Source organism: Lipotes vexillifer, unplaced genomic scaffold (assembly GCF_000442215.2).
Source record: "Lipotes vexillifer unplaced genomic scaffold, Lipotes_vexillifer_v1.1 scaffold49, whole genome shotgun sequence".
NCBI classification, from domain to species: Eukaryota; Metazoa; Chordata; class Mammalia; order Artiodactyla; family Lipotidae; genus Lipotes; species Lipotes vexillifer.
The window spans coordinates 506,213-529,314 of NW_006790551.1; positions in this window are offsets into that span (position 1 = coordinate 506,213).

Here is a 23,102-nt window from a genome sequence, read left to right on the forward strand (position 1 = left end):
TTTGTTTTATACTCATTTTTTCTTACAAAGAGAGATTTTTAGATCCAAACAAAAGTCTGTATCAGCTTCTCTTAAGACAGGAAGATCTGGCAGCAAGTTGCTTACATTCCTGAACAGCAACAATCTGCAGTATCCCAAGTAGGGAATGACACTTCATACATATTTGTTCTTTGGTTGGCCACAGTCCCCACCACTCCCTATTATTTACTGCTTTCATCCATCTCTGTTATTTATTTCACTTCTGTGGCATTTGAGCATCAAGACAATTGAAACAAGCACATACTAATTCACCATTTTGACTACTAAGTCATCCATTAAGTAAAGCATTTTAGTAAATATGACTGAACTGCTTATAAACTGAAACAGAATAACTATGATACATACATCTCACGGTAGCACTGATCCATTGCTTGCCAAATGTCAATGTATGTACGTTATTTTTAAAGGTAAATTTCCAGGTTAAAAAAATTACGGGATGAATGAAAAGGGAAATTATTTAAAGAAATTGAAATAGATTATCTACCTAACCCAAGTGCAAGACCATAAGAACATTTTTGTTATGGAAAGAGGATGTCAACAATTTAACTACCTTGTGAACTAAGTGATTCAGTCTTCAATTATGGGATGTCTACAACTAAGGTTAGCCGTTAACTCTACTCAAAATCTAACAATCTTGGCTTACTTTCAAAAATGACAAGTATGCATAATGATGGTAATTTGATTGGATTTAGTTTTATATTACATGATTTTACAGAATTTGTAGTCAAAATACAAATGTATTTTATCTAATTAGTAAAGCCTGATGTATTTCTCCTATAAATCTCTTATTCTTGAATAACAAGTTCAGAAATGTTAATCATCAGTATGGACTAACTAATGCTTATTAGTGAGTATAATCCATCCTTTTCAGAACTTGTTAGAGATGAGAAAAAAAAAATGCAATGGTCAAAAAGACTTGTGTTTATAATTAAATGTAAGGCATCCTGAAAAGCAATTTACCCAATTACTTACATTTTTAGAGCTTTTTGTTCGTTAAGGTATCCAAAAGTAGGGCTCAAAATAAGAAAAAAACCCTTTTCCAGTGATAAATTTTCAGACATTTTCCAATAGACATTCAAAGAAGAGAAGAAAATGAAATAGATTTTTATATCTAATATTCTATCTGTTTTGACTGACAGTTTTATGTACATATTGGATGCTAAAACCTACTTTATTTTGGACAAAAGAAGAATTAGCCAAAATTATTTCAAAAGAATAAGCATTGTTTTAAAGATAATTAAAATATTTTTGTCAAAATATATGTATTTAATTCATACTAAATTAATTGTTTTTAGATTATTAGATGACTTTGTAATAAATTTTTATCTCTGCCAATTTGGGAGATAGGAAATCCAACCCTTACCGTGATTAATCCTGAGATCTTGAGAAACAAACTTTTATTTTCAGGCCTTAGTTTCCTCAGACAGTGACCCTTTAACTCACAAATTCTGATATAGATTGCTTTGATTTTAATATGTATTTCTGGAAATAAAATTGCCAATTTCTAAACAATTCATGTCAACTCCTTATGGAAAATGCAATAATAATTATTATAATGGTTATAATTCTCCTCTTTCCTCTTTTTCATCACCTAATAGCTTGTCAGAATACCATAGAAGATAAACACCTGATTTGTTATTTTCAGTCAACCATCCTAGCCTTCAGATTGATTCTGAACAAATCACATTGGATCCTAATCAAGGCTCCATAAAATATGTATTATTTTTATGAACAGAGTGGGAAATAAAATCAGAGAAAAGACAGAAATAAGAAATTGGAAGTAGAAAACTTGGATAGACAGAAAATTATCACAATCTCCAGATGACAGAATTTGATACCTACAAACACAAGAAAAACAACTACAAAATGGTTTCATACTATAAGAGAATGTGCTTAAATAGCTACTTACAAGATTTATTTCTTTACAAAAAGTAGCTTTCCCATATTTGAAGAAGAAAAACATTATGGATATCAATTAAAGTGAAGAACCCATCTACTAAAGCAATAATAAGATAAAATACTGAAAAACAAAGTTGGAAGAAATAAAAACGCCCTATGAAGAAAATTTTAAGACACCACTGAGCTCAATTTCGTTGCTTTTTATGGCTGAGTAATATTCCATTGTATATATGTGCCACATCTTCTTTATCCATTCATCCAATGATGGGCACTTAGGTTGTTTCCATCTCCAGGCTATTGTAAATAGAGCTGCAATGAACATTTTGGTACATGACTCTTTTTGAATTTTGGTTTTCTCAGGGTATATGCCCAGTAGTGGGATTGCTGGGTCATATGGTAGTGCTATTTGTAGTTTTTTAAGGAGCCTCCATACTGTTCTCCATAGTGGCTGAACCAATCACATTCCCACCAACAGTGCAAGAGGGTTCCCTTTTCTCTACACCCTCTCCAGCATTTATTGTTTCTAGATTTTTTGATGATGGCCATTCTGACTGGTGTGAGATGATATCTCAATTGTAGATTTGATTTGCATTTCTCTAATGATTAGTGATGTTGAGCATTCTTTCATGTGTTTGTTGGCAGTCTGTATATCTTCTTTGGAGAAATGTTTATTTAGGTCTTCTGCCCATTTTTGGATTGGGTTGTTTTTTTTTTTGTTATTGAGCGGCATGAGCTGCTTGTAAATTTTGGAAATTAATCCTTTGTCAGTTGCTTCATTTGCAAATATTTTCTCCCATTCTGAGGGTTGTCTTTTGGTCTTGTTTATGGTTTCCTTTGCTGTGGAACAGCTTTGAAGTTACATTAGGTCCCATTTGTTTATTTTTGTTTTTATTTCCATGTCTCTAGGAGGTGGGTCAAAAAGGATCTTGCTGTGATTTATGTCACAGAGTGTTCTGCTTATGTTTTCATCTAAGAGTTTGATAGTTTCTGGCCTTACATTTAGGTCTTTAATCCATTTTGAGCTTATTTTTGTGTATGGTGTTAGGTGGATAGTCCTAGAGTCTGTCATACAGAGTGAAGTAAGTCAGAAAGAGAAAGACAAATACCGTATGCTAACACATATATATGGAATTTAAGAAAAAAAAAATGTCATGAAGAACCTAGGGGTAAGACAGGAATAAAGACACAGACCTACTGGAGAACAGACTTGAAGATATGGGGAGGGGGAAGGGTGAGCTGTGACAGGGCGAGAGAGAGGCATGGACATATATACACTAACAAATGTAAGGTAGATAGCTAGTGGGAAACAGCCGCATGGCACAGGGATATCTGCTCGGTGCTTTGTGACCGCCTGGAGGGGTGGGATAGGGAGGGTGGGAGGGAGGGAGATGCAAGAGGGAAGAGATATGGGAACATATGTATATGTATAACTGATTCACTTTGTTATAAAGCAGAAACTAACGCACCATTGTAAAGCAATTATACCCCAATAAAGATGTTAAAAAAACAAACAAAAAACACCACTGAGGAACATAAAACCAAAAAAATAGAACAAATGGCAATACATATTCTATCATTTGCTAGGAAAACACAGTATTAATTCTATGAGGTCTAATATCAAAATTTAATCACAGTAAAATGTTATTTTTTTTACCTTACTGGAAATACTGATGCTAATTCCAAACTTATTCTAAAAATAAAATAATTTAGCATCTGTACATTCAGAGTCTCACAAATCAATGGAAAATACAGAATTCAAAGATAGACATGGCTGAAACAATGACGTAGTGTGTGAGTAGAATACCTTTTGCAATTTATTTAAATCTTAATTTACTCTTTTAAATGCCCGAAGTACAGCATGTATGTAGAGACTATGAATGCCACAGTTTAATGATGCTTTACAAAGTGAACATATAGCCATAATCCAATGAAGATACAGAATATTACCGACATCCCAGAAGTCTCCATATCATTCTCTCCCAGTTATTAGCCTTTCCAAAAGCAATTTACTCATTTGGTTAAGCTTTATATAAGTGAAAGCAAATAGTACATATTATTTTGTGTCTAGCTTCTTTCACTCACCATTAAGTGAGTGAGATTTATCACTTTGTTGCTTATAGCCATAGTTTACTACTTCACTGTTGGTGGGCATCTTTGTTGTTTAAAGTTTTTGGAAAAACTGACATTCATGGTCTGCACTTAATGGATCAGAGAGTATTTATAAGCTCAGATTTAGAATAATAAATATTGAAAATTCCAACCAGTAGTGAATGAGCTTTTCATTTGCTCCTCATCCTCATCAACTCTTGAAATCATTTTTTTTTTTTTTTTTTTCTTGCGTTATGCGGGCCTCTCACTGTCGTGGCCTCTCCCATTTGCGGAGCACAGGCTCCGGACGCGCAGGCCCAGCGGCCATGGCTCACGGGCCCAGCCGCTCCGCGGCATGTGGGATCCTCCCGAAACGGGGCACGAACCCGCGTCTCCTGCATCGGCAGGCGGACTCTCAAGCACTGCGCCACCAGGGAAGCCCTTGAAATCATTTTTGTTGTTGTTGTTGTTTGTTTTTTTAGCGTTTTATGACTGTTGTGGTAGGTACATGGTGGTATTTAATTGTGTCTTTTTTCTTTATTTCCCTCATGACTACTTATGTTGAAATTCTTTACACAGGCTGTTTGGTCATTTGGATATTATCTTTGTAAAGAATTAATTCAAAATTTTCTCTTTTATAAAATGTGGGTTGTCTTTTTTCTTATTGATATTTAGAAATTCTTTGATTATTCTGGATACAAATCCTTTGTTGGATATAAATATCTTTTCTCACTCTGTGGCTTGCCTTTTCTCTCTCCTAATGGTTTCTTCTTGCTGAACAAAACTTTAATTTTAATGGTGTTCAATCATCAGTATTCTTCTTTATGATTACTGCTTTTTGCTGCTAGCTTAAAAATTCCTTGCCTCCTCCAGAATCATAAAGATATTTCTGCCTTATCATCCAAATAGTTCTAAATTTTGATTTTATGTATGGTATGAGGTAGATAGGTTTATATTTTCTTACACAGGTATATAATTAACCCAGTCTTATTTATTAGAAAGGGCATCCTTCCTTACCAAATTGCAGAGGCATCTTTGTCTTAAATCAGGCTAATTTCTCTACTATTTATTCTATTTCATTAGTCTACTTGTCTATTCTTGAGTAACAGCACTGTTTTAATAACTATGACTTTATTATACATCTTGATGACAATTATATCCTCCAGCAAGGTTCATTTCCTCAAGACTGTCTTCACTATTCTTGATTATCTCATTTCTACATGAGTTGAAATCAGCTTGTCAACTTAACGTGCTGAAAGTTTTACTAAGACTGCATTAAATCTATAGTTTTACTCAAGGAGAAGTGACAAGTTTACAATATATGATCTCCATTGATTAATCTTCCTTACTTTATCTCATAAATATCTTTTTCTTGGTATAGAAATCTTATTCAAGTTTCGTAGCTTTATATTTTGATAAATGATATATTTTCAAAATTACATTTCTTAATTGCTTCTAAGTGAAAATACAGTTAACTTTTATATTGATATTTAATCCAGTGACCTTTTTAAAGTCACATATTAATTTTAATCGTCTCTTTCTAACATTCTTTTGAATTCCTGTGTACTATATAATGTCATCTGTGAATAATGACAGTGTTACTTCGTCCTTCTCAATACTTGTATCTTTTATTTCTTTTTCTTCCATCACTGAACTCCCTCGAATGAAATATTGAATAGAAATTGTATTACAAAGCTTCTCCATCTCTATCTCATTCCTAGTTTCACAGTGAAATTTTACAATATATCACCATTAAATAGGATGTTTACTGTAGAATTTTGGTCAATACTCTGTTGTATTAAGTAAGCTCCCTTCTGTTCTTGGTCTGCTAATTATTTTTTAAATTCATGAATAGCTGATGAATTTTGTTAAATATTTTAGTGTCTACTGTTATGGTCATATGATTTTCCTCCCAAATCTTGTTAATGTGGAGGATCACACTGATTCATTTTAAATGCTAAACCTATCTTGAATTTGTAGAATAAATCAAATTTTACAGGATGTCTTTTTTAATATGCCTGAATTCTGATTTTTAATGATTTTTTTCTTCACTGTTTATGAGTTGTCCCATTCTCTCGCCATTCCTGGGACTCCAGTTGTGTGAACATTATTTATTTCTTCCATACACCTTATATCTCTTATGGCTTTTAATACATTTTCAATTATCTTTTTTCTCTCCAGACTTCAGTTTGAAATTTTCTACTAAACTATCTTTTTCTTCACTAATTATCTTTCCTTTTCTGTCTAGTGTGCTGTTAAAGCCTACTGAATTATAATTTCAGTTATTTTACTTTTAATTTTGGAATATTCATTTGATTTTTCTGTGTGTAGAGTTCAAGCAGGTCTGCTAAAATTCTCTACCTTTCTATATTATTGACCATATAAATTAACATTATTTAAAAATATCTGTTACCCCAATGGTCTGTTTCCATTTCCTATGTTTTTCTCTAGGTTTTTTAGTTATTTTATTCTGTTACTTGATATAACTAGGTCAATATTATTGAGGCTTTTAACATTAGTAAAGGCTCTGGGTATTAAGTTTTTCCTGAAGAGATTTTCTTCTGGCAGGCAATTCATACCACGTTTACTTACTGTGGGATTGAGGAGATATTTGCTGATATCCTTCTTCACTGTCAAACCCAAGCAAAAGTGGAAACATTTAAAAATTTCTATTTCCAACATGATTTTTCAAAGATTCAGTTTCCTTTCAAAGTGTAAGAGGCTTGTTCCACAGCCTGGCAGAGAGAGACTTGTTCAACCAATTCAAGTGAAGAAAGAGTACCTACTAATTAGGTTAGTTTGGGCAGCCATTTATCATTTTCAAAGCATTCAACACAATTTGTATCAATATTTCCTTAAATGTACTACTGAAATTCACCTTCCACCTCAAACACTTTGACAATTTGCTGAGAACTCTCTCTACAATGAATCCAGATTTCTGTATGTACTACACGATTCATGTGCTCTTTGTCCCAGTTTTACATGCTCAAGGGAACTGATCATCATTTAACAAAGTTAATCATTTTATAGTATCATTCAGACATTTTAGTTTTCATTTCCTCCCCAAGTTTTTTGAACCCAGCATTTATCTGTGAATAAAGCACTGTATTATGACAGTGTCAAGATTTTATTTTATAACAATAGACGAAACCTCTCCTGGAGCCAGCCACCTATGGGATAACATCGGTAAAGAAGCCAACACAATTCCTCCTGGACAGCACTTTCTCAATATGAAGACAAAAAAATTAAATGTACCTTGACCTTTTTTGTTTCAGACGGAAACTTGCAGCAAGAAAATATTGTTCATGAATTTTGCCAACATTTACAATTTTTACAAGAGCTAGAGCTTGATATCTAATGGTGAAATCTGCTTACTCACCAACCTGGAAGGAGAAGTCATTTTTCCATTTACTGATCTCAAATCTCTTCAGTTTCAGGTGATACTTCTTCAGTATTTCAACTTATACTGATGGAGAGTGGAGTCTTTGATTTATCCAGCTGCAACTTGACCTAACATTTTCTCACTATAACTGTACATGCTTCCATCATTATGTTCTCACCAACCATGTGAAACTTTTCTTTTTTTGGGGGGGGGCAATAATTCCTGCTACTAAATAACTTGATTCTTGAAACATTTCACTGAATGCAGGTATTTTTTTAAAAAAGAGCTTTACTGAGTTTAAGATTCCAAGAACTATTTCTCAGTACTTTCCTTGTTGAGTGACTGTGGTTTGTAGTTGTGTCCTTTTGATATTGTTGCTTCACTTAGAGATTGTTTGCAACAAACTATGTACAATGGGATTAGATAACTTGGATTGTCAGCTCCTGTAAAAATAATTGGATTTCATGGTAAATATAGGAAGTTTTTGGTTTTATTGCTATAGTTTCGTTTTTTCCTTTGTTGCTCTCGCTCATTTACTTTGAAATGACTTTGAAGATTGTGCTTGTTTATTTCCAACCTTACCAGAAGTATCTGTAGACCTAAGATAAAGAATCATCCTCTTCCATCTCACACCTCATGTCCAGAAAACACCATACTGGATCCTCAAACATGTTTGTAAAGCGAAACATTAATAAAACAGATGGGTAATAAATAATTTTATGAAAAAATCACAAAAAGTATTAAAAGTTCACAACTCTTCCAGCCTACATATCCACATTTTGCAACATTTACAATAAGAGCAAAGCCACAGGAGGACTCCTGACCTACGGTGAATAAAAATTTTGTCTTTGAATCAAGATAGACATTTTCTCTACTGTGCTCATTTCCTTCTGAGCACCAGAAGCACTATTTTTTTTTTTTTTTTGGCTGTGTTGGGTCTTCCTTGCTGAGTGCGGGCTTTCTCTAGTTGCAGCGAGCAGGGGCTACTCTTTGTTGCAGTGTTGCAGCGAGCAGGGGCTACTCTTTGTTGCAGTGTGCATGCTTCTCACTGCAGTGGCTTCTCTTGTTGTGGAGCATGGGTTCTAGGCACATGGGCTTCAGTAGTTGTGGCACGTGGGCTCAGCAGTTGTGGCGCATGGGCTTAGTTGCTCTGCGGCATGTGGGATTTTCCCGGACCAGGGCTCGAACCCATGTTTCCGGCAGTGGCAGGAGGATTCTTAACCACTGTGCCACCAGGGAAGCCCCCAGAAGCACTTTTAAAGTCCATATTTCTGCTAACATTCTGTTCAAGGCAATCTAGGTTTTTTTCTGTGAAGTGCTTCAAATTTCTTCCATTCTTTACCACTATCCAATTCCAAAGTCACTTTCACATATTGGGTCAGGGCAGGCTGGAAACTTTCAGGCAGGAGCCGCTACTGCAGTCCACAGGTGAGGTTTCTGCTCCCCAGGGAAACCTCCATTCTGCTCTAAGCCCTTTCTGCTGATTAGATCAGCCAGTGCAGATTATCAAGGATAATCTGTACATAAAGTTAACTGATGGTAGACATTAATCACATGTAAAATATAGCACCACTGCAACACTTAAGATTTTTGTTTGTTTGAAAAACTGGGTCCTATAGCCTAGCCAAGTTGACACATAAAATTGATCATGACAGGAAATTTTAGCAGTATTAAAATTAATTTCAATATTAAAATAGCGCTATTAACCTCAGGTGTAGTACAGCATTTTGTTGTTTTATTATACCTAAAATGTTAACAAGGAAGTTTTGAAAAACAGAAAGGATCTTGTACATTCATGTATTCCTATGTTACACAAACCATGAGGTGCATGTTCAGTGTATGATGCACTGGGACAAATACACTATGTTACACTATGTTAGATAATGAGGAATCATCCTAGGCATTGTAGAGAGGTAAAGTGAACGCTAATGGACCAGATAAAATTTGTCAGGTACCCTGTTAGAGCACCTTTGTCTTGGTTTTTCTGATAATTAGTATCTTTTCAAATAGAGAACTTAATCATGTTCGCCTTACAATGCAAAATGTCTTGAAAAGAAATCCACCCAAATTATACAAAGATTTAAAAAACCCTGATATTGGAAACTGAATTCAAAGCAGGTTCATTGTATACAGAAGTAGAGCAAACTGACCAAAAAGTGTAAGAGTAAAAATGTTATTTCTTGGTCTAAAATTCTGATTCAATATTATCATAATGACACACTGTAGCATTAGCAATGGAAGTTGTTTCTAACTTGATACAGGAAACGACTTGTAAACTATTAAAGATAAAATGTATGGTCTCAGAAATTAAAGATAATAAAACAGGTCTGTGCAATTGATGTTTATAGATAGTACATCCCTGTATAACACCATGACATGGATTTTGAGTATCTTAATTATTTTTAAGTCACAAGTATTAATTTTATGAATATATTTTCCTTTTATAAAATTCAACATGAAAATAAATTCTGTATCAACTATTGCTCTCAATCCTAATTCATTCCTTATAGAAAACCACTGTTATCAATTTGATTTCAGAAGTTACTCTATATACAAGAAATATACATACCAAGATCATCCATTATTTTAAAAATTATTTTGTTTTTTACATAAATCATGATACACTGTCTATTTCTGCAACTCCTCCACACACATTATATGTCTTAGACATCTTTCCATGACAGTTAATATTTGTCTTACTGATTTTTTGTTAACTACTGCATAGTATTCCCAAAGCAGATTCAGCTGCAATTTATTCAGCTAGTTTCTTCAAGATGGACATTTTGGTTGTTTCCAAGTTTTTGCTAATATGTACAATACATTCTTCCTCATGCATATGTGCAAATGATTTTATAGCACATTTTCAAGTTCATCTGGAGGGCTTGTTAACCAAAAAAATATACCCATCCCTAGAGTTTCTAATTTAGTATGTCTGAGATAAATACTAAAAATGTGCATTTCTGACAAGTTCCCAGGTAATTATGATGGTGAAGGTGCTGGTCCAGGGTCTGTACTTTGAGGACCACTGCACTAAGTACCTACTGAGTGCTAATCAAACTGTAGTCCATGAATCACCACTAGCAGCATTATTTGGAGCTTGTTAGAAATTCAAATGTTTGAGTCCCACCCCAGTTCTACCAAATAAGAATCTCTGTGCTTTAACAAGTTCTTCATCTGATTATTATGTATTCTCAGGTTTGAGGAGCACTGATGTAGCTTAGAATTATGTAGCTAAGACTTACGTTGTCATTGGGAAATCTTATCCCCTCCACCCTCTTATTTAGAATCACCTGAATTACATACTGTGATTGGGCACCAGTAAAATATTTTCATTAGTTCTAACAAATATCAGATAGTTAATTAGAATTTTTATTAATTTTAAAATGGGTTTATCCATAATTTATAAAAAATTATAACCTCAACATTGTAGGAAAAGCTCACGTTTAATATATTTTATTTTATTTTTTCTTTATTTATTTTAAAAATACTTTTAAAACAGTTCCTTAACTTTTTTTCAATAAAAATTTATTTTATTTATTTATTTTTGGCTGCATTGGGTCTTCGTTGCTGTGTGTGGGCTTTCTCTAGTTGTGGCAAGTGGGGGCTACTCTTTTGTGGTGCGTGGACTTCTTATTGCAGTGGCTTCTCTTGTTGCGGAGCACGGGTTCTAGGCACACGGGCTTCAGTAGCTGTGGTACATGGGCTCAGTAGTTGTGGCTTGTGGGCTCCAGAGCACAGGCTCAGTAGTTGTGGTGCACGGGCTTAGTTGCTCCATGGCATGTGGGATCTTCCCAGACCAGGTATCGAACCTATGTCCCCTGCATTGGCAGGTGGATTCTTAACCACTGTGCCACCAGGGAAGCCCATGTTTAATACATCTTAAATTCTATACCTACCCTGTCAGATAGGGTAGCCATGAGCCACGTGTGTCTGTTTACATTTACATTTAATGAAGTGAAATCTAATTAAATTAAAACTCAGTTCCTAAGTCACAGGAGCCACATGTCAAATCCTCAATACCAGCATGTGGCTATGGGCTACCATATTTATATCATCACAGAAAGTTCTACGGACAGTGCTGTTCCACAGGTATACCAAGGTTACATATTTTCTTTTTTAAAATAAGGTTCAGTTTACTGTGTTCAAAACATATTAACTCTGTTACTATGGCAACTGTGAGGAATTTCTTGCAATTTTCCTTGGAAGATTTACAAAATATTTCTAAGAAACAGAAGCATCTAAACAACATTACACTTATGTTTTCTTTTAGAATACACACACACACACACACACACACATATATAGTATATTCATAGTTTTGTACTTGAAGATTATTAAAATGTGACTTGTGATTTATCCACTGCTTTCTCCAAAGGGCTCAGCCCTTAGAGAGATAATTTTAAACTAATTCCAACTTTCTGGCTTTTATCTATCTCTTTCTACTCTCAGTAGTGTTGTAATCAATAGAAACATGTCTAACTCACTTAAACTTTCTAGGCTTCTTTTCACTCTGTACTGTAATAATGAACTTTGTTTCTCCGTGCTTGAGTTGCTAGAGATGCAAGGGCAATCAAAATGTTTCTTGCTTTAAAAATAATATTTTACTTTGATAGAAAGAACCAAAATCCTAGGTATAAGATATATTACTTATAAAATTATATGGTGGAGAGAGACCTTCAACATGGTAGAAGAGTAAGACGTGGAGATCACCTTCCTCCCCAAATACATCAGAAATACATCTACATGTGGAACAACTCCTACAGAACACCTACTGAACGCTGGCAGAAGACCTCAGACCTCCCAAAAGGCAAGAAACTCCCCAGGTACCTGGGTAGGGCAAAAGAAAAATGAAAAAACAGAGACAAAAGAATAGGGACCTGCACAACTGGGAGGGAGCTATGAAGGAGGAAAAGATTCCACACACTAGCAAGACTCTTCACGGGCACAGACAGGGGGTGGCTGAGCGGAAGCTTCGGGGCCGCGGAGAGCGCAGCCACAGGGTGCGGGGGGCAAAGCGGGGAGATTCCCGCACAGAGGATCGGGGCCGACCGGCACTCACCAGCCCGAGAGGCTTTGCTCCCCCGCCGGGGCGGGCGGGGCTGGGAGCTGAGGCTCGGGCTTCGGTCGGATCCAGGGGAGAGGACTGGGGTTAGCGGCGTGAACACAGCCTGCAGGGGGTTAGTAAGCCACAACTAGCCGGGAGGCAGTCCAGGAAAAGTCTGGACCTGCCGAAGAGGCAAGAAACGTCTTCTTCCCTCTTTGTTTCCTGGTGCGCGAGGAGAGGGGATGAAGAGCGCTGCTTAAAGGAGCACCAAAGACGGGCGCGAGCCGCGGCTAAAAGCACGGACCCCAGAGACAGGCGTTAGATGCTAGGCTGCTGCTGCCGCCACCAAGAAGCCTGTGTGCGAGCACAGGTCACTCTCCACACCTCCCCTCCTGGGAGCCTGTGCAGCCCGCCACTGCCAGGGTCCCGGGATGCAGGGACAACTTCCCTTGGAGAACACACGCTGCTCCTCAGGCTGTTGCAACGTCCCGCTGGCCTCTGCCACCGCAGGCTCGCCCCACATCCGCATCTGTGCCCCTCCCTCCCCCCGGCCTGAGTGAGCCAGAGCCCCAGAAGCAGCTGCTCCTTTAACCCCGTCCTGTCTGAGCGAAGAACAGATGCCCTCAGGTGACCTACACAGAGAGGTGGGTCCAAATCCAAAGCTGAACTTCAGGAGCTGTGTGAACAGAAAAGAGAAAGGGAAATCTCTCCCAGCAGCCTCAGAAGCAGCAGATTAAATCTCCACCATCAATTTGATGTACCCAGCATCTGTGGAACACCTGAATAGACAACGAATATTCCCAAAATTGAGGCAGTGGACTTTGGGAGCAACGATATATATATATTTTTTTCCCTTTTTCTCTTTGTGTATGTATTTATATGATTCTTTGTATGATGTTGTCTGTATAGCTTTGTTTTTACCATTTGTCCTAGGGTTCTGTCTGTCTGGTTTTTTTCTTCTTTTTTTATTACTTTTTAATTTTTTAACAATTATTTTATATTTGTAATTTTAATAACTTTATTTTATTTTTTTCTCTCTTTCTTTCTTTTTTTCTCTCTTTACTTCTGAGCTGTGTGGCTGACAGGGTCTTGGTGCTCCGGCCATGTGTCAGGCCTGTGCCTCTGAGGTGGGAGAGCTGAGATCAGTGTACTGGTACACTGCAGACTCCTGGCACCACATAATATCAAATGGCGAAAGCTCTCCCAGATATCTCCATCTCAAGGCTAAGACCCAGCTCCACTCAACGACCAGCAAGCTACAGTGCTGGATACCCTATGTCAAACAACTAGCAAGACAGGAACACAACCCCACCCATTAGCAGACAGGGTGCCTAAAATCATAATAAGGTCACAGACACCCCAAAACACACCACCGGACGCAGTGCTGCCCACCAGAAGCCAAGATCCAGCCTCATCCACCAGAACACAGGCACCAGCCCCCTCCACCAGGAAACCTACACAACCCACTGAACCAAATTTACCCACTGGGGGGCAGACAGCACAAACAACAGGAACTATGAACCTGCAGCCTGTGAAAAGGAGACCCCAAACACAGTGAGTTAAGCAAGATGAGAAGACAGAGAAACACACAGCAGATGAAGGAACAAGGTAAAAACCAACCAGACCAAACAAATGAAGAGGGAATAGGCAATCTACCTGAAAAAGAATTCAGAGTAATGATAGTAAAGATGATCCAAAATCTTAGAAATAGAATGGAGAAAATACAAAAAACATTTAACAAGGACCTAGAAGAACTAAAGAGCAAACAAACAAAGATGAACAACACAATAAATGAAATTAAAAATTCTCTAGAAGGAATCAATAGCAGAATAATGGAGGCAGAAGAACGGATAAGTGGCCAGGAAGATTAAATAGTGGAAATAACTACTGCAGAGCAGAATAAAGAGAAAAGAATGAAAAGAATTGAGGACAGTCTCAAAGTACTCTGGAACAACATAAACACACCAACATTCGAATTATAGGGGTCCCAGAAGAAGAGAAAAAGAAAGGGACTGAGAAAATATTTGAAGAGATAATAGTTGAAAACTTCCCTCATATGGGAAACGAAATAGTTAATTAAGTCCAGGAAGCACAGTGAGTCCCATACAGGATAAACCCAAGGAGAAACACATCAAGACAAATATTAATCAAACTATCCAAAATTAAATAAAAAGAAAAAGTATTAAAAGCAGCAAAGGGACAAACAACAAATAACAGGGACAAACAACAAATAACATACAAGGGAATCCCCATAAGGTTAACAGCTGATCTTTCAGCAGAAACTCTGCAAGCCAGAAGGGAGTGGCAGGACATAGTTAAAGTGATGAAAGGGAAAAACCTACAACCAAGATTACCCAGCAAGGATCTCATTCAGATTCGACAAGGAAATCAAAACCTTTACAGACAAGCAAAAGCTAAGAGAATTCAGCAGCACCAAACCAGCTTTACAACAGATGCTAAAGGAACTTCTCTAGGCAGGGAACACAAGAGAAGGAAAAGACATACAAAAACAAATGCAAAACAATTAAGAAAATGGTAATAGAAACATACATATTGATAATTACCTTAAATGTAAATAGCTTAAATGCTCCCACCAAACAACATAGACTGGATGAAGGGACACAAAAACAAGATCCATATATGTGCTGTCTACAAGAGACCCACTTCACACCTAGGGACACATAAAAACTGAAAGTGAGGGGACAGAAAAAGATATTCCATGCAAATAGAAATAAAAAAAAAAGCTGGAGCAGCAATTCTCATATCAGACAAAATAGACTTTAAAACAAAGACTATTACAAGAGACAAAGAAGGACACTACATAATGATCAAGGAATCAATCCAAGAGAAAGATATTACAATTGTAAATATTTATGCACCAAACATAGGAGCACCTCAATACATAAGGCAAATGCTTATAGCCATAAAAGGGGAAATTGACAGTAACACAATCATAGTAGGGGACTTTAACACCCCACTTCTTTCACCAATGGACAGATCATCCAAAATGAAAATAAATAAGGAAACACAAGCTTTAAATGACACATTAAATAAGATGGACTTAATTAATATTTATAGGACATTCAACCAGAAACAACAGAGTACACTTTCTTCTCAAGTGCTCACGGAACATTCTCCAGGATAGATCATACCTTGGGTCACAAATCAAGCCTTGGTAAATTTAAGAAAATGCAAATCTTATCAAGTATCTTTTCTGACCACAACACTATGAGGTTAGACATCAATTACAGGAAAAAATCAGTAAAAAATACAAACACATGGAGGCTAAACAATACGCTACTTAATAACCAAGAGATCACTGAAGAAATCAAAGGGGAAATCAAAAAATACCTAGAAACAAATGACAGTGAAAACACGATGACCCAAAAACCTATGGGATTCAGCAAAAGCAGTTCTAAGAGGGAAGTTTATAGCAATACATCCCGACCTGAAGAAACAAGAAACATCTCAAATAAACAACCTAACCTTACACCTAAAGCAATTAGAGAAAGAAGAACAAAAAAACCCCAAATTTAGCAGAAGGAAAGAAAACATAAAGATCAGAACAGAAATAAATGAAAAACATAGAAGGAAGCAGTAGCAAAGATCAATAAAACTGAAAGCTGGTCCTTTGAGAAGATAAGCAAAAATGAAAAACCATTAGTGAGACTCATCAAGAAAAAAAGGGAGAAGAGTCAAATCAATAGAAGTAGAAATGAAAAAGGAAAAGTCACAACTGACACTGCAGAAATGCAAAGGATCATGAGAGATTACTGCAAGCAACTCTGTGCCAATAAGATGGACAATCTGGAAGAAATGGACAAATTCTTAAAAAAGCACAACCTTCTGAGACTGAACCAAGAAGAAATAGAAAATATAAACAGACCAATCACAAGCACTGAAATTGAAACTGTGACTAAAAATCTTCCAAAAAACAACAGCCCAGGACCAGAGGCCTTCAGAGGTGAATTCCATCAAATATTTAGAGAAGAGCTAACACCAATCTTTCTCAAACTCCTCCAAAATACAGCAGATGGAGGAAAACTCCCAAAATCATTCTACGAGGCCACTATCACCCTGACACCATAACAAGACAAAGATGTCACAAAGAAAGAAAACTACAGGCCAATATCACTGATAAACATAGATGCAAAAATCCTCAACAAAATACAAGTAAACAGAATCCAGCTACACATTAAAGGATCACACACCATGATCAAGTGTGGTTTATCCCAGGAATGCAAGGATTCTTCAATATACGCAAATCAATCAATGTGATACATGATAGCAAGAAATTGAAGGGAAAAAAAACATATGATCATCTCAATAGATGCAGAAAAAGCTTTCAACAAAATTCAATACCCATTTATAATAAAAACCTTCCAGAAAGTATGCACAGAGGGAACTTTCCTCAACATAATAAAGGCCATATATGACAAACCCACAGCCAACATTGTTCTCAATGGTGAAAAACTGAAACCATTGCCACTAAGATCAGGAACAAGACAAGCTTGCCCACTCTCACCACTATTATTCAACATAGGTTTGGAAGTTTCAGCTACAGCCATAAGTGAAGAAAAAGAAATTAAAGGAATACAAATTGGAAGAGAAAAAGTAAAACTGTAAATGTTTGCAGATGACATGATACTATACATAGAGAATCCTAAAAATGCCACCAGAAAACTACTAGAGCTAATCAATGAATTTGGTAAAGTTGCAGGATACAAAATTAATGCACAGAAATCTCTTGCATTTGTATACACTAATGATGAAAAATCTGAAAGAGAAATTAAGGAAACCCTCCCATTTACCACTGCACCAAAAATAATAAAATACATAGGAAGAAATCTACCTAAGGAGAGAAAAGATTTGTATGCAGAAAAATATAAGATCCTGATGAAAGAAATTAAAGATGATACAAACAGATGGAGAGATAGGAGCATGTTCTTGGATTAGAAGAAACAACATTGTGAACATGACTATACTACCCAAAGCAATTTACAGATTCAATGCAATCTACAGATTCAATGCAATCCCTATCAAACTACCAATGGCATTTTTCACAGAACTAGAACAAAAACTTTCACAATTTGTATGGAAACACAAAAGGCCCCGCATATCCAAAGCACTCTTGAGAAAGAAAAATGGAGCTGGAGGAATCAGGCACCTGCACTTCAGACTACAGTACAAAGCTACAATAATCAAGACAGTATGATACTGGCACAAAAACAGAAATATAGATCAATTTAACAGGATAGAAAGCCCAGAAATAAATCCACACACATATGATCACCTTATTTTTGATAAAGGAGGCAAGAATACACAATGGAGAAAAGACAGCCTCTTCAATAAGTGGTGCTGGGAAAACTAGACAACTACATGTAAAAGAATGAAATTAGAACACTCCCTGACACCATACACAAAAATAAACTCAAAATGGATTAAGGACCTAACTGTAAGGCCAGACACTATAACACTCTTAGAGGAAAATATAGGCAGAACACTCTTTGACAAAAATCACAAAAAGATCCTTTTTGACCCTTCTCCTAGAGAAATGGAAATAAAAACAAAAATAAATAAATGGGACCTAATGAAACTTAAAAGCTTTTGCACAGAAAAGGAAATCATAAACAAGACGAAAAGACAAACCTCAGAATGGGAGAAAATATTTGTAAATGAAGCAACTGACAAAGGATTAACCTGTAAAATTTACAAGCAGCTCATGCAGCTCAGTATCAAAAAAAACAAACAACCCAATCCAAAAATGGGCAGAAGACCGATATAGACATTTCTCCAAAGAAGTTACACAGATTGCCAACAAACACATGAAAGGATGCTCAACATCACTCATCATTAGAGAAATGTAAATCAAAACTACAATGAAGTATCACCTCACACCAGTCAGAATGGCCATTATCAAAAATCCACAAACAATATATGCTGGAGAGCATGTGGAGAATAGAGAACCCTCCTTCACTGTTGGTGGGAATGTAAGTTGATACAGCCACTATGGAGAACAGTATGGAGGTTCCTTAAAAAACCTTAAAAATAGAACTACCATACGACCCAGCAATCCCACTACTGGGCATATACCATGAGAAAACCATAATTCAAAAAGAGTCATGTACCACAATGTTCATTGCAGCTCTATATACAATAGACAGGGCATGGAAGCAACCTAAGCGTCCATCGACAGATGAATGGATAAAGAAGATGTGGCACATATATACAATGGAATATTACTCAGCCATAAAAAGAAATTGAATTATTTGTAGTGAGGTGGATGGACCTAGAGTCTGTCATACAGAATGAAGTTAAGTCAGAAAGAGAAAAACAAATACCGTATGCTAACACATACATATGGAATCTAAAAAAAAGAAAAAAAAAAGGTTATGAAGAACCTAGGGGGCCAGACAAGATTAAAGACGCAGACATAGCGAATGGACTTGAGGACACTGGGAGGGGGAATGGTAAGCTGGGACGAAGTGAGACAGTGTCATGGACTTAATATATACACTACCAAATGTAAAATAGATAGCTACTGGGAAGCAGCTGCATAGCACAGGGAGATCAGCTCGGTGCTTTGTGACCACCTAGAGGGGTGGGATAGGGAGGGTAGGAGGGAGACGCAAGAGGGAGGGGATATGGGGATATATGTATATGTATAGCTGATTCACTTTGTTATAAAGCAGAAACTAAGACATCCTTGTAAAGCAATCATACTCCAATAAAGATGTTAAAAAAAAATTACATGGTGGACATCGTATGCAGAGGATTCTCTTGTGTTTATGCACAGCTCAATAAGTGCAACTGTTTATAGAATTCAAGGAAGCATACAGACTCTCCCCAGAGTTAAAGTTGCTCTCTGGAGGCAAATTCACTATTCAGGGATAATCAAGACTTTTAGAACGTTGAAATACCACCATGATCCACTATTCATGGTATTACAGTCCAAAAAACTCCTGAAGTAGTTTGGTGAGATTGTGGCAAACTCATTTGGTGGCAAAACATAACCTGATCTGATGGGAAGGGGTGTGATTTTTAACCTATATTAATCCCATACAGTCTAATTATTCATAATTTGCTGAAGAAATGCAAATATGTTTGATTATGGGATGTTACTTCAGACCCTGCTGGGTGTATTTACATACCAACTTTTTCAATGAAGTGTTGCTCTGCATCTCAAATAAAGATATAATTTTTAGGGGCTTCCCTGGTGGTGGAGTGGTTAAGAATCCATCTGCCAATGCAGCGGACACGGGTTTGAGCCCTGCTCCTGGAAGATCCCACATGCCCTGGAGCAACTAAGGCCATGCACCACAACTACTGAGCCTGTGCTCCTGAGCCCGCGAGCCACAAATACTGAGCCCGTGTGCCACAACTACTGAAACCTGCCCGCCTAGAGCCTGTGCTCCGCAACGAGAAGCTACCGCAATGAGAAGCCCGCGCACCACAACAAAGACCCAATGCAGCCAAAAATAAGTAAAATAAATAATTTTTTAAAAAAGATATAACTTTTAGAAGGGAAAAATAATATTACTCATATAATCCAAAAAGGGTAATATTTTATGGCTGAGAAAAATAGCATCAAGAAGACTTCAAGGGCTTCCCTGGTGGCGCAGTGGTTGGGAGTCCGCCTGCTGATGCAGGGGACATGGGTTCGTGCCCCGGTCCGGGAGGATCCCGCATGCCGCGGAGCGGCTGGGCCTGTGAGCCCTGCGTGTCCGGAGCCTGTGTTCCGCAATGGGAGAGGCCACAACAGTGAGAGGCCCACATACCGCAAAAAAAAAAAAAAAAAAAAAAAAGAAGACTTCAATTTGACATATTTAAGAAAATGTTATGCAAGAAGTTTTAAAATCCAGTTTAGTCTTGGCTCAGATATTTACCAGTTTAGTGACTACAAAAACTCTCAAAAGCACAGATTCCTTGGAAAATCACATTATTTTTTATTTTCATTAGTTTATGCATTCACCTTTTTCAACAATTGTACCACCAAGTCATATACGCTCAATCAGAGTGAAAGGTGAGATCCGTTATCATAATATAACTTGAAGTATGATCAAATTATATATTTTTTAATTTAGAAGAATAAAGCCTTGAATTTGATTTATAATGCCTATTTTTAAAAAAATTATTTCAATGCTAGGAAACAAATCTGATTAGCTAACAGTACCATAACAACATGGCTCAGATAATGTTTTCAGGGAAGAACAAATGGAAGGAGAAAACCCTTTGTTAAGTTTGATGATCCATCCTGCTATATTTCCAAAGATTATACTGTCATAGAATGTTTTATTTTCTATTTCATTTATAAACATTCAAATCCGTATTTACAAAATAGTCTCACAGCTGCCGTTGGTGGAGAGTCCCAGCTGGAGAAGGTGGGATGCACATGACTTTCAGAGTGGTTGACATTTCGGATAATGGAGGTCATTTTTTCCAGTAATTCTTCCTTGGGATGAAAGAAATTACACAAGTGGATGGAGGAGGAAACTTATTCTAGGAAATTGTCCCTGCTACAGAGACAATTCTGAGTTATGTTTGCAAGTATGCGTACATAATTCTGAGTAGCACATTGATAGCTAGCCATTAAATTGATTATTACTGACCAGCATTTTTCTAATTTGATTAATATTCAATTTTGCAAATACTTGTATTGAACAATATAAATTTATATATCAGGGACAATATTGGATTCAGTCCCACTCAAATGTGAGGTCAGCAGTGGAGGGGTAATTAGTAACTTCTTGGAGACATGAAGAATATTTATTAAAATTAAGTTGATCAAGATATAAAATTATTATAAATAAGTAAACTATATGTAGACATAAAGTTATTGTCTTGATAATTCATTTTTCCCTAAGACAAATATACCCAGTGCAGTTTAAATTCATCTAATTTTACAATATTTTACTATAAAAAAACACATAAATGTAAAAATAAATTAACAATAGTGATAATGACATATAATGCTATTTATAAATAGAAAATGTCTTCTGAGAAACTCAAAACATGTTACTAATATTATGTTAATAATCTTCTCCAAGTACCTTCTTAGTTTAAAATTCTATGCGTTAGAACACGTCTCCTCGAGAATAATTCAGAAGTCTTCTAAGATACAGGTTCTTGCTGACAACTTTTACTGAGTATTCAGATTATGCTGATGCAGGTGGCCAAAGGACCACCTCTTGGGATTCTCCTGCCTCAAATATTATTGAGTTTAAGTTGAAATTTGCAGGTGAGGAAATGGAGTACAGTGGTTAAATGAATTTGATGTGAGTCACATACTTTATTAATTCTTCATCTGGGCCTCAAAGTAACATTTCCTGATTCCAATTCCAGTACTCCTAATTTTGAATCTGTCTCCAAATAAGTTGTGTAGGGCATATTTCCAAAATGTTACACTTGTGCAGATTCTGTTTCAAATGGGGAAAATTCTAACAGATTCTCCACTAAGACAAATTTTTCTTGTTATGTTTTTAAATACATGTGTAAAAACAAAAACTAAAAATTTCTATGTTTATATTTTTGGTTCATCTCAGAAACTAAACCAATTCATAAACAGAATTTTATATTTGTTTAACAGAAACTTACATAGTCATTACCATAAATCAGTCAGTATTCTAAAATTTTTAATAATCATATTTGTAAATATTAATAAACAAAATTATTAAACCAACTACTTTCACATTATTAACATTAATTTAATGTTGCAGAGGGTATCATTTTGTTGAAATTAATGCCCACAACATTAATATAGTGGTAACTGTTCTGGTGCACATCCTTTTGAATGTGCATGTTCTACAACTAGTAGTAACAGTGTCTGACCTTTATTGGATTATGTACCAAACACTATTCTAGCACATTATATTTTAAACTCATTTAGTGTTCATAACAGTTCTATAAAAATGTATTATTATATTCCCCAATTTTCACTGAGGAAACTTGGACAGGAAGAAGTGAAATCACCTGTTCAAGCTAGCAAGTAGAGAAGCCTGGCTGGAGAGTCCATTTTCTTAACCATTACTATCTAATGCTTCTGATTTCAGTGTGTCATGTTGTACTTCAAACACCCACTGCTATTATCTAGTTCATCTACTGTAAAACTGTCATTTGTACAGTGCTTCTTGACCACATTTCATCTTCACTCTGTGCAAATTTACATATTAATTGGCCTCAGTCATTTTCTTGATGGCACTAGACACAAAGCAGTGTATTTCACCGCCTATCATTGCTGTGATGTAATATAAAAGCCTCCATTATTAAAGCCTCCATTTATTAATTTCAGAAATCAAAGTCCTTTTTATAAAATGGCTCTCCATTGTGCACATAATTTTAACTTTCAGAACTGATAAAATAATTTGAGTATAACAGGGGATGTAGGAAAATTTCTGTCATTTGGAAATTTGGCTTTATTAACCTAAGACCAAATAGAAATGGTAACCCAAACATTAAAAGCAAAATATTGGCTCTTGTGTAATCACTTATCATTCACATACAAATGTAAATACAGGGATCAAAATCATAAAGAAAATCTAAGAGCTCCAGAGTTTATTTATCATGGACAGTAAATCACAACATTAAAAAAATAGTTGAGGATCTGCTGATCTCCAAGAACACAATCAAATACTAGTAACACATACTCCTAGG